Below are 18,308 nucleotides of genomic sequence, written 5' to 3'. Positions count from 1 at the left end.
CAAAGTGATTTTGAAGTGTCAAGGTCAAATTTTGTCATTTTAGTGAGTCTTCAAGCAAAATTTGGTCACTAGGCATTAGGTCTAGGGTTTGCTCTCACTCTTTTCAAAGTTGCCCAAATGCCAATCTATGTCACTATTTAGCTGAGTCTATCATCATTCATAGGGTTTTCATTATCATCTCAGTGTCTAATGAGTCATTTTACACCTTGTCCATGCTTCAGTTGCGCCTAGGTAAGGTCATTTTCCTCTCCTAGGGTTTTGAAGCCAATTTCTCTTGGACGGTCAAATCATCGGCAAAACTTGTATCCTGATGTTCATACACCTTAGCCTATCCTTAAAGTACCTTACCAAATGCTTCCCATCACTGAGATTCCCCAAATTCCTCATTTTCGCACAAACCCTAGCTTCTAGCTACAACCTGGCAATTTTCTAGGTTGGGCCTGTGTTTTTCCCTTTTGGACCCCTTCCCCTCACTCAATCTCTGAGATTCCACTTTCCCCTACTTCCTAAAATCCCTCCCTACTTCCAAAAATTTCCCCAAGAATTTAGAATCCCCTTATCCCCTTCATTTCGCTTCATTTCGACAAAATTCCTTGTTTCACACATCGGGATAAGTTTCACTCAAAAGACGTTTCAGAGCAATCAAAGATGAATTTTGGAAATATGAGAGAGGTTTTTGTCCACAACAGGCCAAGGAATAAAAACCTCCTTCACTTTTTTCACAGGTGTCATGGTTTTAGAGAAATGTCAAAAATACAATCGCCAGATCCAAGGAGGTTGGCCAAGGCACTAAAACGACGGAAAAGGCCCGATCCACTCCAAATTTTGGCCAAAGCCTCTTTTACTGAGCATGGTACTTGATTGGGGACTCCCAGCCCAAATTTCAAGAAATGTGGAGAAAATTTTGTCAATTGTGAATTTTTTGTGCCACACACAGGTTTTCTCCACCAACACGTCGTGTGCCGCGCGCGACCCTTTCGATGGGAAACTCCTTTTCAAGAAAACTCAGCATTTGTGGATTTTTCATGCAAATATACACTTTCTTAGCAATTTCCAAGAAATTTCACCAAGTTTTGGGCCTCCAGAAAGTCAAAAAACAAGCAAAAAATGACTTTCTGCCACCTTTTTGACACACAGGAAGCAGTCTTGGGAGATTGCAATTTTGGAGGGGTAAATGGCCACCACATTCAGAAATTCCACTTGGGTTGGAAAGTAGACATCTAAAACTTTCCAACAAGCCCACATTTGCCTCATTTGGACACCTGGAAGTGCATCAAAAGAAGCTCCAAAGGCGCGCGACGTGTTGGGCAGTTTTCACAGAAATTCACCTACAGCTCAGCAAAACGCAGTTTTGACTGGATTTGACTTTTTGGAGTAGATTTTGATCTTCCTTGTTGTAAATGATGTAATTTTATGATATTTTGACACTTATTTATCTCTTCTAGAAGATTCATTCATGAGATAGGCAAAAATTTAATGAATGAATTGGTTTCCTAGCTTATAGAGGCAAGTTGTTTTGACTGCCTAGTTTTCAGTGCTCAGTTTGGAATTCGTTGAAACAGCTCCTAGGATAGTGAGCTCAACCCATAGAGGCAAGGAAAGATGTTATATTTCCTATATTGTGTACTTTCTTGGTCATTTTCATGGTTGGACTCTTGAGGGAGAAAGCTTCTATTGTATTACTCATTGTATCTCTGCATTTTTGGAAAAGGAAGAAAGACCAAGGTTTTGCAGTCCTTTTTGGGATTCCTGTGGTTACATGTATTGATGGTTTGTTTCTCTTTGTACTTGTAAGTTTTTTATGTGAATCATCTTCTTACTTTTTCTTTTGCAAATTAGGCAAATGAAGTGTTAAGGTAGAATTCATGGTTGCTATGCTCTGCCTTTAATTTTGCTTACTATCAATGTTTTCAGCTGTTTAAGGAGAATTCAAGGTGATTGCTTGCTCTCCTTAGCTCCTCACCAGTCATTCTCATCCATCCAAATCTTTCAAAGGCATCAATACAGTCTCCTACCTCGCCCCAAAGAACCCCCTGCGAAAACTGTGTCCAATCCCCGCACCCAAAATTGCCTTTCCCCAATTTTCCAGCAAAACCCTAAAAATCCCAAATCAAACCTTTTATCAGTTTACTAGCCTAAAATCAGTGTTCTTTATTGGTTATCTCTGCCCGTTGAAAATCTTTTCCGAGATAGACCGGAGAGAGCCCTCTCCTGCCCCGTAGGGCTAGCTACGAGGCTAAGTGGTTTGATGTTGCCTTGGAGTTTACCTTTCTCAGCCTGAGGTGAAATTTCAAGTGCTAACAGGCGGTATCCCTGAAGAAGTTTGGACTGGTAAGAATTTGAATTATTCTCACTTGAAAATCTTTGGATGTGAAGCATTCGTACATATTCCCAAAGATAATAGAACTAAGCTAGATGATAAATCTATGAAATGCATTTTTTTTGGATATGCAGATGAAGATTTTGGTTATTGTCTGTGGGATCCAGTCAAACATAAAATTATTAGAAGCAGGGATGTTATATTTAATGAGTCAGAAATGTTCAAGAGGACTATAGGTGAGTTGGAGGTTAAGAAGGTTATTGACAGGTTTGAAGAGCAGCAGGAAAACATACCACCAATACAAGAAAATGAACAGCAAATTCAGGAGCATGAAGAACAACAAGTGGAAAATGATTAACAACAAGAAGAAGGAATCTTGCAGGAACCTTTACAGGACATTCAACCTAATAATGCACCACCACAGTTGGTTCGCAGATCTTCTAGGCCTCACAAGCCTTCAAAAAGGTATCCTCCTTCAAACTATATTTTGTTGACTCATGAAGGTGAACCTAATTGTTTTCAAGAAGCTTGTAAATTCGAGCATAGTAAAGAATAGAAGAAAGCAATGGAAGAAGAAATGAACTCTTTGTAGGAAAATAAAACTTGGGAGTTGGTAAACCTCCCAAAAGGTAGAAAGGATCTACAAAACAAATGGGTGTATAGGATTAAGCATGAAGGTGACGAAAAGAAGGAGAGGTATAAAGCAAGGCTGGTGGTGAAAGGTTTTGCCCAAAAAGAAGGTATTGACTTCACTAAAATTTTCTCACCTGATGTTAAAATGTTATCCATTAGAGTCATTCTTGGTCTAGTTGTTGCTTTAGACCTAGAATGTGAACAGTTAGATGTAAAAATTGCATTCTTTCATGGTGAATTAGAGGAAGAAATTTATATGGAGCAGCCAGAAGGCTTCATAGAAAAAGGCAAAGAAGGCCTTGTTTGTAGGTTGAAGAAGAGTCTCTATGGGTTGAAACAGGCACCTCGATAATGGTACAAGAAATTTGATTCATTCATGTTGGAATATGGTTTTCAAAGGTTGGAAGCTGACCATTGTGTCTATATCAAGAGGTATGATCAAGGAAAGTATATCATATTATTATTATATTTGGATGACATGTTCATTGTTGAGCATGATAAGAATAAGATTAATAGGTTGAAGAAAGATTTGGGTAGCAAATTTTCAATGAAGGATTTGGGACTAGCACAACAGATATTGGGCATGCGGATTATCAGTGACAGGAAAAACAAAAGGTTGTGGCTGTCACAAGAAAATATATTAACAAGATGCTTGATAGGTTTAATATGAAGGATGCCATGCCAGTTGGTACACCCCTTGCAGCCCACTTCAAGCTGAGTACTGAATTATGTCCTAGTAATGACAAGGAGAAAGAAGAGATGAGCAAGATTCCTTATGCTTCAGCAGCTGGCAGTTTGATGTACGCCATGGTATGCACACGACCAGACATCGCATATTCAATGGGAGTAGTGAGTAGGTTCCTTGCCAATCTAGGAAAACAACATTGGCAAGCAGTAAAATGGATTTTGAGGTATCTCAAGGGTACTAGTCATTATTGTTTATGTTTTGGTCATGATGAGACTGTGCTTGAAGGATTTACAGACACGGATATGGCTGGAGATATGGATACCAGAAAGTCCACTACAGGTTATTTGTATACATTTGCAGGTGCAGTAGTATCTTAGGTGTCAAGGCTACAAAGAATAGTAGCCCTCTCTACAACAGAAGCAGAGTACATAGCTGCAACAGAAGCTTGTAAAGAGATGTTGTGGATGCAGCGATTCCTAGGAGAGATAGGAATAAAGCATGACAAGTATGTGTTATATTGTGATAGTCAAAGTGCCATTCATTTGGCGAAAATACCCAACATTTCATTCATGAGAAGGAATATTTCAACAAATATATCAAGAATATTTTTAATAAAGCAGACATACAATTGCAACATATATTTCCTTATAGTCCACAACAAAATGGGGTGGTCGAAAGGAATAATAGATCTTTGAAAGAGATGGCTAATTACATGTTGCATGCAAGATCTCTTCCATAAAAATTGTGGGCTAAACCTATCAATTGTGTCTCATACATCCATAACAGATCTCCTCTTAAACCAGTTATGGGAAAAACACCTTTTGAGGCTTGGACTAGCATGAAAAATGAAGTCATTCATTTCCACATTTTCAGACCTCGAGCTTGGCCCTATATTCCTACAGAGAAGAAAAAGGATTTGGAGCCTCAGAGAAAGGAATGCATGTTTGTTGGATATTCTAATGAAGTAAAAGGGTATAGATTGCTTGATATCAACACTGAAGAGATCTTTATCGAAAGGATTGTAAAGTTTGAAGAATATGCTTTGCATGCACCACTAGATGAACCTGTTAAAATGTTTCCCTCTCCACTAGTGTAAGGAAAGCACATAAAAATCCTCCACATAGATCATGAGAAGGAATATTTCAAGAAATATATCAAGAATATTTTTAATAAAGTAGACATACAACTGCAACATATATTTCCTTACACTCCACAACTAAATGGGGTGGTTGAAAGGAATAATAGATCTTTGAAAGAGATGGCCAATTACATGTTGCATGGAAGATCTCTTCCATCAAAATTGTGGGCTAAACCTATCAATTGTGTCTCATGCACCCATAACCGATCTCCTCATAAATCAATTATGGGAAAAAAACTTTTTGAGGCTTGGACTAGCATGAAAGCTAAAGTCATTCGTTTCCGCATTTTCGGACCTTGAGCTTGGGCCTGTATTCCTACAGAGAAGAAAAAGGATTTGGAGCCTCAAAGAAAGGAATGCATGTTTGTTGGATATTCTAATGAAGTAAAAGGGTATAGATTGCTTGATATCAACACTGAAGATATCTTTATCAAAAGGAGTGTAAAGTTTGAAGAATATACTTTGCATGCACCACCAGATGAACTTGTTAAAATGTTTCCCTCTCCACTAGTTTAATAATATGCATATGATACTTTAAATCAAAAATCTAATCTAGACGAGCCCTTTCCTATGAAAAATTTTGGACCACTAGATGTTGAACATCGAGATAATACTTCCTCATGCAGTTCGAAAGATTCTCGACTACCTTTAGCACAAAAATGGCGCAACATGAGTGATCTCTTAGATGATCCTACCACTATACCTCAGTTTGAGGAAGCTCCACAAGAACTATCAACTATGGAGACATGCATGCCCATGCATTCTTATATGATTCATGCATATGATCCACAGACTTATGCAGGAATAATTGGGTGTCCTGAATGGAAAGCAACTATGGATGAGGAATACAACTCTCTCATTGAGAACCAGACTTGGGACCTAGTTCTGCTACCTTCCAATCGTAAACTTGTCAAGTGCAAGTGGGTTTACCAGACCAATAAAAAGGTAGATGGCCAAGTTAGTTGATATAAGGCACAGTTGGTGGAAAAAGGTTTTAAGCAAGTACATGGTGTTGACTATGATGAGACTTTTTATCATAGTACTCTATGTAGATGATCTTTTGATAATAGGTAGTTCAATTTTTTCCATTGTTGATATTAAAAATGCATGGTGTAAGTGGTTTTCTATGACAAGTATGGGCTTACTAATTTCTTTCTTTGGACTAGAGATCAATCAGAGTGGTTATAGGATTGTTATTTCTCAACCAAAGTATGCTAGAGATCTTTTAACACGATTTCACATGCGTTACTGCAAGCCAACAACCACACCTTTCTTATCAAGCATAAAGCTTGAGAATGGAAAGACACACCATTGGTTGATTGCACATTGTTTCATCAGATTGTAGGGAGTCTTCTTTATCTCACTCATTCCCATATTGATCTCTCATATTCCATAGGAGCGGTTTCTAGATACATGCAGGATTACATGAGTTACATTGGAAAGCTGCAAAGTGCATCCTTCAATATGTACAGGGGACTATTACCTATGGGATTCATTATTCAAAAAATTTCTCTTTGGATCTCATTGGGTTCACAAATTCATATTGGGCTAGTGACAACCTTGATCACAGGTCCACCTCTATTTATGTACTTAGTTTGGTATCCAACACAATTTGTTGGTCAAGCAAGAAGGAGGTTGCCATTACATTATCATCAGCAGAGGTCGAGTACAGGGGAGTAGTCAATGCCACTATTCAGGCAATTTCACTACAACATTTTCTTTTTGATCTTGGTATTAGTTTCTTTTTTCCTACTATCATATGGTGTGATAATTAGACTACGCTAAAGTTTTGCAGAGATCTAGTGCAATAGTAGTGAACCAAACATATCGAGATCCGCATGCACTGCATTAGAGAATTGATTAATGATTGGATCATTGATATATAGTATTGTCTCAGTTCTAAGCAGACTGTTGACATCTTCACTAAGACATTCATTCAGCAGAATTTTCAATTTATGCAAGACCACCTTGGGGTGAAGGACACAACTGCGTAATAGTGGTCTTTTCTCTACTTTTTGCATTATATTTTGAGAGGGGGTTTTCTTCCCACTGAGTTTTCCCTCTTTCCTCTTTCTCATGCATTGTACATGGATACCTAAAATGGCCTTATTGCCAAGACCCATTCATTTTGCATCACACTAACCAAAGTTATGTTAATTTTTCATAGGGCTACATTATCCTTTTCTTTGATAATTGCATTTCTCGATTACCACATTAAGTTCTCCCCATAGAATCATAACATTATGTAGCTTTACGTCATTACTCATCAACATATGCAACTATGTAGAATGAAAAATAACATCATCATCAATGCGATGGAACATAAAGGAAAAATAAAAGAAAATCATGCACACATAGAGACACCAGGATTGGTCGGAGACCAGGGAAAATCCCACTCATGGGAAAACCCTTGTCAATCTTATTCTAATAGATTGTCTTGAAATGATTTAGAAAAAGAGAGTACAATGATCCATATCTTCACATCAACTAGAATATCCATGAAATGCATCTAAACATAAAAACTTTGATTCAGATAATTGTAATGTATTATCACTACCTATAGCCTATTGCCGAACACTTCTGTCACTGAGCGAAATCTTAGGAACACTGAAATATCATCTCAGAATCTCGATCATAGGGAGGAGGAGTTGTGCGAGTGACTATGACTGACAGAGTCGCTCTCTGTGAACTGCATGATAGCAACTATGGCAACTCGGTCACTCCTATACCATTCTATACGAGTAACTTGGGACCAAACTGACCCAGAATCTCCATCGCTCTCATGAAGACTCTGTGCCAGAATCCCAGTACCCAAAGTCACTCTCACGACCACTATGTGATAGCGTTCAGAGACCCAAATTCTCAATTCTGTTCCAACGACTTTGAATCCAAAAACCCTAGTTCAGTGTGAACTTCTTCTTGAAGTTTCAGACGCTTGAGCGAGCTTCCTCCGTCAGACTTGGATGAGCCAAGACCAAATAGAAGAGGAGAATAGAACTTGACATGTGTAAAAATGAGCTTGAGGTATATTCTACTTATAGTCTTCCATGATGGTCCACTTGACCTGTCCATTGGTACATGTGCATAGGGCCAACCTGTTCCAGAATATATCTATGAAGAAAATAATTCATTACTCAACTTCCGCTTATCCAAATGAGGTGTTCTTTAGGTAGATTTTGGTCCTCTCGGAAAGAGGAATATGGTTCCATCATCATATCCATAAAATTATTAGTCCAAAGTGGATTTTTACCACAGTTGCATAATTTTAACACTCCCTCTCAAACATGGAGAATTCCACCTGCTAATATTAGACCATCAATCACTATGGCATACATCCCATGTCAAGTATCTCATCATCTGGGATCATCAATGTACATCTCTTACTAATTCTTTCTTCTCAATTGTTCCTGCTCATATGCTAAATATTCTTGAATCTAGAAGAAGAAGAAGAATTTTCCAACAGAGGGGAGCTTAAGCTACCACCCTCTATTCATCGAGCTATAGCCCAAAATCTATATTAGCGAGCTACTACCCGAAATATCTGTTAGCGAGCTACTACCCAGAATATATGTCAGCGGGCTATTACTTTAAATATCAATCGATGGGCTACTACCCATAAATATGTCAATGAGATACTACCCAGAAGTATGTCAATAGGATGCTACCCGGAAATATGTCATCAGGATTCTACCTAGAAATTTTATCGGGCTACTACCCGGAAACACCATCGGGCTACTACCCAGAAATATCGGCGGGGATTTAGATCTATGACCCACATCATCATTGGAGAGCATATCATCAGGGAGCATATCTCAACATGGAACCATATTAGGGAGCTTCTACTTAACCCAAAACCATATGGGGGAGCTACTACTACGACCCCATATCAAGCAATAGGTGATATAGGGGAGATATTACTCAACCCATCTTATTACCTACTGATCTTCCCATCAATGACCCTGGATAGTCAAGTGGTATAACTCATGCATCATAATCCTATCTTTGGAGAGATACTCAACTTACCAAAGGTAACGATATCACGTCCCTAAGCCTCCTCAACCGTTGGGTAGACAAAGAGGGATAATCCCAAGAAGCCCAACATGTGGGTATGATGCCAACTGAGGTATACTCTACAATGACGAAGATAGGGTGACCTACTACTCCAACCCGATGGGTAACAAATATGGGCAATACCCTATTTTCCAGAGTTTCGTCAAGCTGAGGAGCCCTCTATATCAATTCCTCACCCTGGGAGCTCAAATAGGGGGGAAGGGTATGGCTCAGTGTCCTCAATTAGTGTTGCTCTCATCATACTCATATCATTGTACTTGAATGAACTAATCATCATCTATCAATAACATATGTCACCTGTTTGTATAGGACATCAAATCAAGTATCATGTTAGAGCATAAATAGTCATATAAATCACAAAAGGATACCATAATAGTACTGCCTCTCAAGGAGGTGCCAACCACAAGCCTAAGTTTGTCTCACAATCAAATCCCAATCTTTATTATCACAATGTATCTATGTCATATCCAGATCATGCTCATACAACTCTCTAAGGAGCTTCTTCAACCTGATCATAGCTAGTCATGCTAGAAACATCATACTCAACCTTGGTTGTGTCATGACCCTTTAATCATGGAAGATCTCGTACTAAGGTAGAACTCATATGTTCCCATATCATAAATAATCAACATTAGCATATCCATACGGCCATATATCATAGGAACAATACCTCAGACCAAGAATAGATCATATTATATAAACATCACGAAGGATTCTTGGCAGAAATGTGTATGAACCAGCTCAATCATGAACTTATTCAGGTTCTATGCACATCATATATATACAGATGGATGTTCAAAATGGAACATCAATGCTTCAATCAATTGTCAGATGCCATGTCAAGTTCAACAACATATTTAACTTCAAATTAGAGTGTCCAAGGATTTCTATTTTTCAAAGCTTCTTCAATAGATTCACAATATAGTTTATCTTTTTCCAACTTTAGAAATTGATTCATCATGCCATGATACATTATTACGAGCTTCAGAAGCCATCTCCCTCTTACTTATATCATCAAAGGATATTTACCTGACAATAGTAGATCATCAGTATATAAAAACCAAAATCAAAATAAAAGTCATACCTTCGAACACTTCTGAGGTAAAGGCTTGGATCAACACATCATCCTCGCTTCATCAGATAACTGTCAGTGCGAACATTTATGAATCAGGGGAGATTTCTTCGTGAAATGCTCACTGCAACCATAAAACTTTACCAAACCATCATCCCTTCGTAAATCCTTATTGTGCAATCAAATCAACTAAATCAACTCAATAATCTCATCAAAGTTTATAAGCTAGATCAATACTAGTATCAAAATTCTTCAATATCTCAATGTCAATTATTTAAACCAGATGATAGGTAGGGCTTGCATTAAGTCATGACATCATCTATTACCATGCCAACAGGTTGTCATCAACCATGCAATATCAATCAAGTCATTCCCATAATACAAGTTATAGGAAGTTACTATGTTCATATATCATTGTGATAAGGTAAAATCATCAGTCATCGTGTCAATTATTTAAACCAGATGATAGGTAGGGCTTTCATTAAGTCATGAAATCATCTATTACCATGCCAACAGGTTGTCATCAACCATGCAATATCCATCAAGTCATTCCCATAATACAAGTTATAGGAAGTTACTATGTTCATATATCATTGTCATCAGGGAAAATCATCAGTCGTCAAGTCAAAACATTAGACATCATGTCAATATCCAAATTTTCTATCATAGTAAGATCTATAGTCCAAGACATATCTCAATCATTGAGTCAGAGATCTAGGTCATCATCATACATCATACAACTCATATATATAAATCAGCCAAATCATGTTAAACTCTTATATCACAAACTTCAAACATAATGACATATCTATATGTATGTCATGGTCACCTACAAACATTCAAACTTCCATGTTTTCAAATATTTTGGATATCTGCTACTTATCTGTGGAACTAACATCCTCTAGGTGAACATCTTGATTCAGAGTTTAGAAAAACGTCATAAATCTGCATATGATGGTAAAAAATAGTCAAATCTCTTGACTCTCCCTTTAGGTTAGCATGAGAGCGACTTTAGCTTCGTGGACGCTACCTGTGCCTTAGCATGTGTGTAGGCAGGGATGAGTATTCCTAGTTCTATGCCTGTGACTAGACCAAAAACCCTAATTTATGTACATGCTTTGGATAAGAGACCTTGTTGCAGATCAATCATGTCAAATGCACATAAATCATATTCCAACAATACAGAATGAAAATAGTAATAAGAGTAAGAATCTTGAGAAGAGATTCTCCCTCTAACTTGGAATAAACTTCATTCGTCTTCTTTCATGTCATCACCCTGTCTTTATTAGAATAATGCAACAACAGATATGTTAGATCATAAAAATCTATCTATCATGGCTATCAACATCATGTTCACATCAGCCACTACATCATATCATGACATCACTCTTTCATCAAATGTTAGATTCACATGATAGGAACAATGGACAGATGTGACAACATACTTCAAAGATCATGAACACGATATCACTTCTATCTAGTAAAACCATCAGGTTAAGGCATTCAATTTCACCATATGACATAATTACTATAAAAAACATGACCATGGTTAATAAGAGATCTAGAGTATCAAACTCATATTTTTATCATCAAGGTTACCATAGGATCAAGTCAGTTCACTCAATAAAAATTTACCAAAGCAACAAGAGTGTCAACATGCTTTCATCATACTTATCACAAGCATTATCGATATTAATGAGGTAACCTTCTATAAGAGATCCATCATATCTAGTGCACATCAAGAGTATCATTCACTAGAGTCAAGGTACTAGCCTTCTTCACAGAATCAACATCTCCAAGAATAATAGATGTTAGCCAAACATCAAGTTATACAACTATATCCAAGATCAACGATAAGTAACCGCATAGAATCAAGAAGATCAACATGATCAAAATATTCAATACCTGGTACAACATGTCATCATAAGAAAGATAAGTCCAAATCTCTTTCATATGCAAGCACGAGCCATTTGTGAAGGGGAAATTCTCAACATACCATGAGGCTTACCTTGTCATCCAATGTTATAGCTAAAACATAACAATGAAATAATATACCTTTCATACCTTGTAGTATTCAAATACTTGCGCGCCCTCTCATAGGTAGCTTATAGTGCTTGTCACCTTTTCATTAAGTGCCTATTTACCTCTTTTTAGGTTTAGCTTTTATTTCTTGCATCTCAAATGATCCTCAAGAGGGATATACTTATCACTTCCAATAAAGGAGGTTAGATACATCCATATACTCAAATATACATGCAGAAAGTATAAGAAATGATCATAACAATAATCACAATAATTATATCCATGAGTCTAAACAAGAGTAAAGACATAAAGAAACATCATAAGTCAAGGGGTACCTATATTCAATGAGAGGTGATCCTCTCCCTCTTGAACCAACCTTCAAGAGTCATCATTATCCATAGTCCACATAAGATGTTTCCTTCAATCAACCTTATCAACGACCAACCATCTAAGGCTTCATCAAATCTATCCCAAGTGCTTGAGCATCTTCACATAGACCATACTATAGTTTCATACATAAAATCTCAAGTTTTTGCTATAAACCAAAGTTTCTCTCAAACCCTAACCATTAAATCCTTATGAACTATCTACCTAGGGTTTCCTTCATACCCTAGCATTCTTTTAGGGCTCCACCATCCTCTTCTTGATTCCATCCGAAGTGTCTCCATAGGGGTGATCTCCATGGCGTTTCTTCAACCCATCTCTAGTACCATGTTAATTTTTCATAGGGCTATATTGTTCTCTTCTTTAATAATGGCATTTCTCGATTAACACATTAATTTCACCCCATAGCATCATAACATTATACAGATTTATATCATTATTCATCATCATGTGCAACTAAGTAGATAGAACAATAACATCCTCATTAATGTAGCAGAACATAAAAGAACAATCGAAGAAAATCATACACACATATAGACACGAGGATTAGTCGGAGACCAGGGAAAAACCCACTATGAGGAAAACCCTTGAAAATATTCTTCTAATAGATTATCATCAAATGATTCAGAAAAAGAGAGTACAATGATCCATATTTTCACAACAACTAGAATATCCATGAAATACATCTAAACATAAAAAATCTGATTTAGATAACTATAATGTACTCTCACTAATTGTAGCCTGTTGTCGAACACTTTTGTCACTCAGAAAAATCTTTGCAACACTGAAATATCATCTTGGAGTCTCCGTCATAGGGAGGAGGAGCCGTGTGAGCGACTACGACAAACAGGGTTAGTCTTTTTGAACTGCATGATAGCGACTATGGCAGCTCGGTCACTCCCATACCATTTTGTACGAGCGATCAGGGACCAAACTGACCCCGACTCTCGGTCTCTCTCATGAATATTTTGTGCCAGCATCCAAGAACCAAAAGTCGCTCTCATAACCATTGTGTGTGAGCCTCCAAAGACCTAAATGTTAAGTTTTGTGCCAGCGACTTTGAATCAGAGAACCTTATTTCAGTGCGAGCTTCATCCTAACGTTTCGGACCCTTGAGCGAGCTTCCTCTGTCAGACCTGTGCGAGCCAAGACCAAATAGAAGAGGAGAAGGGAGCTTGATGTGTGTCCAAATGAGCTTGAGGTATTTGCTATTTATAGGCTTCCATAAGGGTCCACTTGACCTATCCATGGTACATGTGCATAGGGCTGACTTGATCCAAAATATATGTATGAATAAAATAATTCATAACTCAACTTCCACTTGTCCAAATGAAGTGATCTTTAGGTCAATTTTGGTCCTCTAAGAAAGAGGAATCTGATGCCATAATCATCTCCATCAAATGAGTAGTCCAAACTAGAGTTTGACTGCAGTTGCATAATTTTAACAAGTTATGCTTAAAGGGGATGTTGGTGTACATGCACAGATTAGTTTTAGTTCAATTCTAATTCCTGTATGCGATGTGCACTTGGCTTTAGTTAGTTAACTCGAGTGCTTACATGTGGGTGTGCACTTGGCTTTAGCTATTTAATACTAGTGCTTACATGTGTTGCATGTGTATATTAACATAACATAAAACACACTTAGCTTCAATTAGCTTTAATTATCCTTAGTTATTGTGTGTACAACTAAACTTAACTTCGTTGCTTTCTGTATTGATTCTCAAACCAATATTAATTAATCGAATTCATTCTCTATTCCAATTTTTGTGAGTTTGTGCAATTATTCTTAAGCTAAATACGTATGTGTGCTCTAATAATTTTGTAAATCAAAAAAGATGACAAAAATAATTTATCTAGTATGAGTTCAATCCTGGTTAAATATATATGTGTGCTCTAATAATTTTGTACATCAAAAAAGACAACAAAAATAATTTATCTAGTATGAGTTCAATCCTGAGTGCGAGGAAGAAAAAAATGGACACCCTTATGCAAACAACCCATTTGGTATTAGCCTTCATGCTTGCATAGGTATGAAATTTGCGTTTCAGCAGATTTGTTGTGACCTAATTTTAATCGATTTCAATTTCAGGTTATTGGTAGTGTCCTGGACAAAAATTCTCTTGCTTGGAGTGGCACGCATGTCTAAATACATAGAGATGTAGTGGTTGATCCCTATGTCAATAAATTGAAGAAAGACTTTGCATCACTTTTAGACACCCGTGAAAAATAGATTATTCCTGGAGGATGTATGTTCATAGCTCTTGACTTTTACAGTTTCAACTAGTGGCAGGTGACGAAGAATTCACTTTCAGGCTCTTCATGCATTGCGCTTATGTATATCTCCAGTGTTAATAAGAATTGTTATCACAGGGAGATCATGCTATGCCAATTTTAAGGCACCAACAAGATACATTTGCTAAAATCCTCCGTCGCTGGAGAACATAAACGAAAATGAAGCTTCATAGAACATTGGCAAGAAGGTGCCTAGGTACCATTCTATTTTCTGGCATCCCATCTATATACTTTAGTTTTTCACATAAACCAAATGATATTCTCATTTATATATCTTAAGTAATGGGTGTTGATAATTCTTTTTCATTCTTGTTTTTTCTTCAGTAATGGGTTATCAAAAATATTCATACTCTCGGCATGTCTATGTATTTTGATTTTTTCAATGAATATATGATCTAATAGATCATAATGCAATTAATGTGACAAGGAATCAATGCTTCTTAGCTATTCTTAGATAAGTATAAGACGCTTATGATGAGATCTTTTATTATGACCTGTAGAATGCATATTTGTGACATGTTTGATGAAATGCCTTTCGTAGCTAGTAAAGATCTAGTCAAGTCTTAAATCAAGAATTTTCATTGGCATAACTGTTTCTATGTTTCTTTTTGTTTTTGTAAAGTCCATGAAGTTATGGGTAGTGAATAGGTCTTGGTCCTAGAATTTAGCCTTAAATATCGCAATGGCTAGCATAACACTGGCAGAAAAAGGCTACAGTCACCCTCAGGCAAGCTCATGGGAGTGACTAGGACCCTCAGTGGCTTGGAGGGCTTAGCAAGGGAGTGATTGGGACTCTACGTTCTTGAACTGATGAGTCACCTTAGGGGTTCGTCACTTGGAAAGGTGGGGTTCCTCCCAGAGGTTTTGTAGGATGTGTGGATGGTAAATTTTGCTTTGTTTTGTCAGTTCCACTTCCTTAAGGTGACCTAGGAGGTTGAATCAGATCATAGTAGTCTCTCGTCACATGTTTATTCCATTTGGCTAGTGACTTTGATAGATGTTGGAGGAGGGTGTTACAGAGTGGTATTAGAGCATGGTTCAACATTTGGAGTGGATGGGTAGAATGTGTTTCTCATGCATGCATGTAGGTTGTATATGTTCTTGTTATGTATCCATGGTAGTGTTCATTGTTACAATTGTATTTCTGTGTAGGATTTGATGTTCTTGTTCTTGGGATGTGCTTTTCATGAATGCATGTCTATTGGATATGCATTTATTATGCATGTTAGTGTCTATATTTTGTTGTGCATGCATTTCCATGGTTATAGTTATGTGTGTATTGTAGGTGACACATGCATCATGAGGTCATTGTATGCAATTAGTTCATGATGACTCTATTGGTATGTTATGATGTTAATTTGTTGGTTAAGATAGAGCAGGAGATGGAGATCATCAAAGGGCGGGAGATGGAGATCATCAAAGCGAGGTTGCAGCACTAGACTTTGAGGTAAGAAAAAAAAATTCATATAGGTTTGCATAGTTGGCATGCAGGTATGTGGTTAATCATTGTTATAATAATTAAGGTTACTTATATGCTTGTCATTCTATTATTATGGTTACATGTATGATAAATGTTAGTTTACTAGTGTAGTTGTATACACATGTGTCAGGTAGTCATGAATGATAGTAACTTGTTATTGTATTAAGCTCATATGCCTGAGGATTATGAACATTGTAGCTCAGGTCTTGATGTTTTTATGTTTTGTGATAATTTGGATTGACCTATGCATATTATTATGGGTATGACATTTAGGTATGAGTTAGTATATTGGTGATAGTGTGCTTTACTAATGTATATTGATTGTGCATATGTGATTGTTAAGCATGAATGACAATTTTTATGAGCTTATGATGTGAACATGTTAGCTAGTTATTGTTAAGAATATCATGGCCTTATTTATGTTTGACTTGATGTGTTGTGAATTTATATCATGCTAATATAGATTGATTATGAAGACAAGATAACCTCCCCTAAGATACATTATAGTATGAGTTTGATAGTGGATTGCGGTAGATCACTGGCCAGTGACCCTTGAACTGGATTGTGGGTTGTGGTATAGCCAGGTATTGTGTGCCTTGGTGGGACTAGGAATCATCTACCAATTAATGATGGGATATACGTAATCTTGGAGGTGGTTGCCCTTGATTAAGCCTAGGAATCCTTGTCGGTGAATGGCGGGATATACGGTAAATCATGGAGGGTGCTGTCTCGACTATGGCCTAGTTCTTCCTGGATCAGAATGTGTATTATGGTAAATACTAGAGACTAGGAGATAGGAAAATTCCTCACAGTGTAGGTGGAGAAATCTGGTGGCATCCATGCTTGTTTATGGTCTAGTGATCCAGTGAGGGTTGCAGTAAAGCCTGATTCTATTAATGAGTTTGAGGTGGTTTATACTCAGAAAGCCCTGGTAGGTTCTTTTGGTTTGAGTCCCACATTCATGTTTGGAATATGGCACGGGGGTGATTGGTTAAATAGAGACTTGGCTTAGCCAATCTATGGTCAGGTCGAATGTGGTAGTCCCATATTGGGTTGGCTTTCGCATTCACTAATAAGAGTTTCTTTCCTTGTCATTTTCGGTGTGAAAGTATTGGCTTATACATGGAATTTATGGTTGTTGTATCCTTGTTATTTCAATTCTTTATATGATGGTTATGAATATTTTTTATGATAGTGAAAATGTATGGTTCTCATCATGTTTGATTTTTAAATGATTGAGCAATAAATCTATGAGCTAATAGATGATAATGCAATTAATGTGATAAGAAATCAATGCTTCTTAGCAATTCTTATATAAGTATACGACCCATATGATGAGATATTTTATTATGACTTGTAGAATGCATATTTGTGACATGTTTAACGAAATTCCTTTCATAGCTAGTAGGGGTCCATTCAAGACTTCGTTCAAAAATTTGCATTGGAATAATTGTTTCTATGTTTCTTTTCATTTGTGTAAATTCCATGAAGTTCTAGGCAGTGACTAACTCCTGGTCCTAGAATTTAGCCTTAAATATCGCAGTCATTGGCATAACACTAGCAAAAAAACCTACAATCTCACTCAAGCAAGCTCATGGGAGCGACTGGGCCCCCAGTAGCTTGGAGGGCTTGGCAAGGGAGCTACTGGGGCTCTAGGTCTTTCAACTGCTGAGTTGCCTTAGGGGTTGGTCGCCTGGAAAGGTGGGGTTGCTCCTAGAGGTTTTGTAGGATGTGTGGATGGTAATTTTTGTTTTGTTTTGTTGATTCAACCTCCTTAAAGTGACCTAGGATTGTGAATCAGATCAAAGTAGTCTCTCATCACATGTTTACCTCGGTTGGCGGGTTACCTTGGTAGATGTTGGAGGAGGGTGTTACAGAGTGGTATGAGAGAATGGTTCAACACTTGGAATGGATGGGCATAATTTGTTTTTCATGCATGCATGTAGGTTATATATGTTCCTGTTATGTATCCATGTTAGTGGTCATTGTTACAATTATGTTTCCATGTAGGAGTTCATGTTGTTGTTCTTGGGATGTGATTTTCATGAATGCATGTCAGTTGTATATGCATTTGTTATGCATGTCTCTATCTATATTTTTTTATGCATGCATTGACATGGTTATAGGTATTTGTGTATTGTAGGAAATACATGCATCGTGAGGTCATTGTATGAAATTAGGTCATCATGATGTTATTGGTATGTTATG

Source organism: Pinus tabuliformis, chromosome 6, assembly GCF_031772625.1.
Source record: "Pinus tabuliformis cultivar Carrire ecotype Pingquan chromosome 6, CPIR1, whole genome shotgun sequence".
NCBI lineage: Eukaryota > Viridiplantae > Streptophyta > Pinopsida > Pinales > Pinaceae > Pinus > Pinus tabuliformis.
This window is presented reverse-complemented; position numbering follows the sequence as displayed.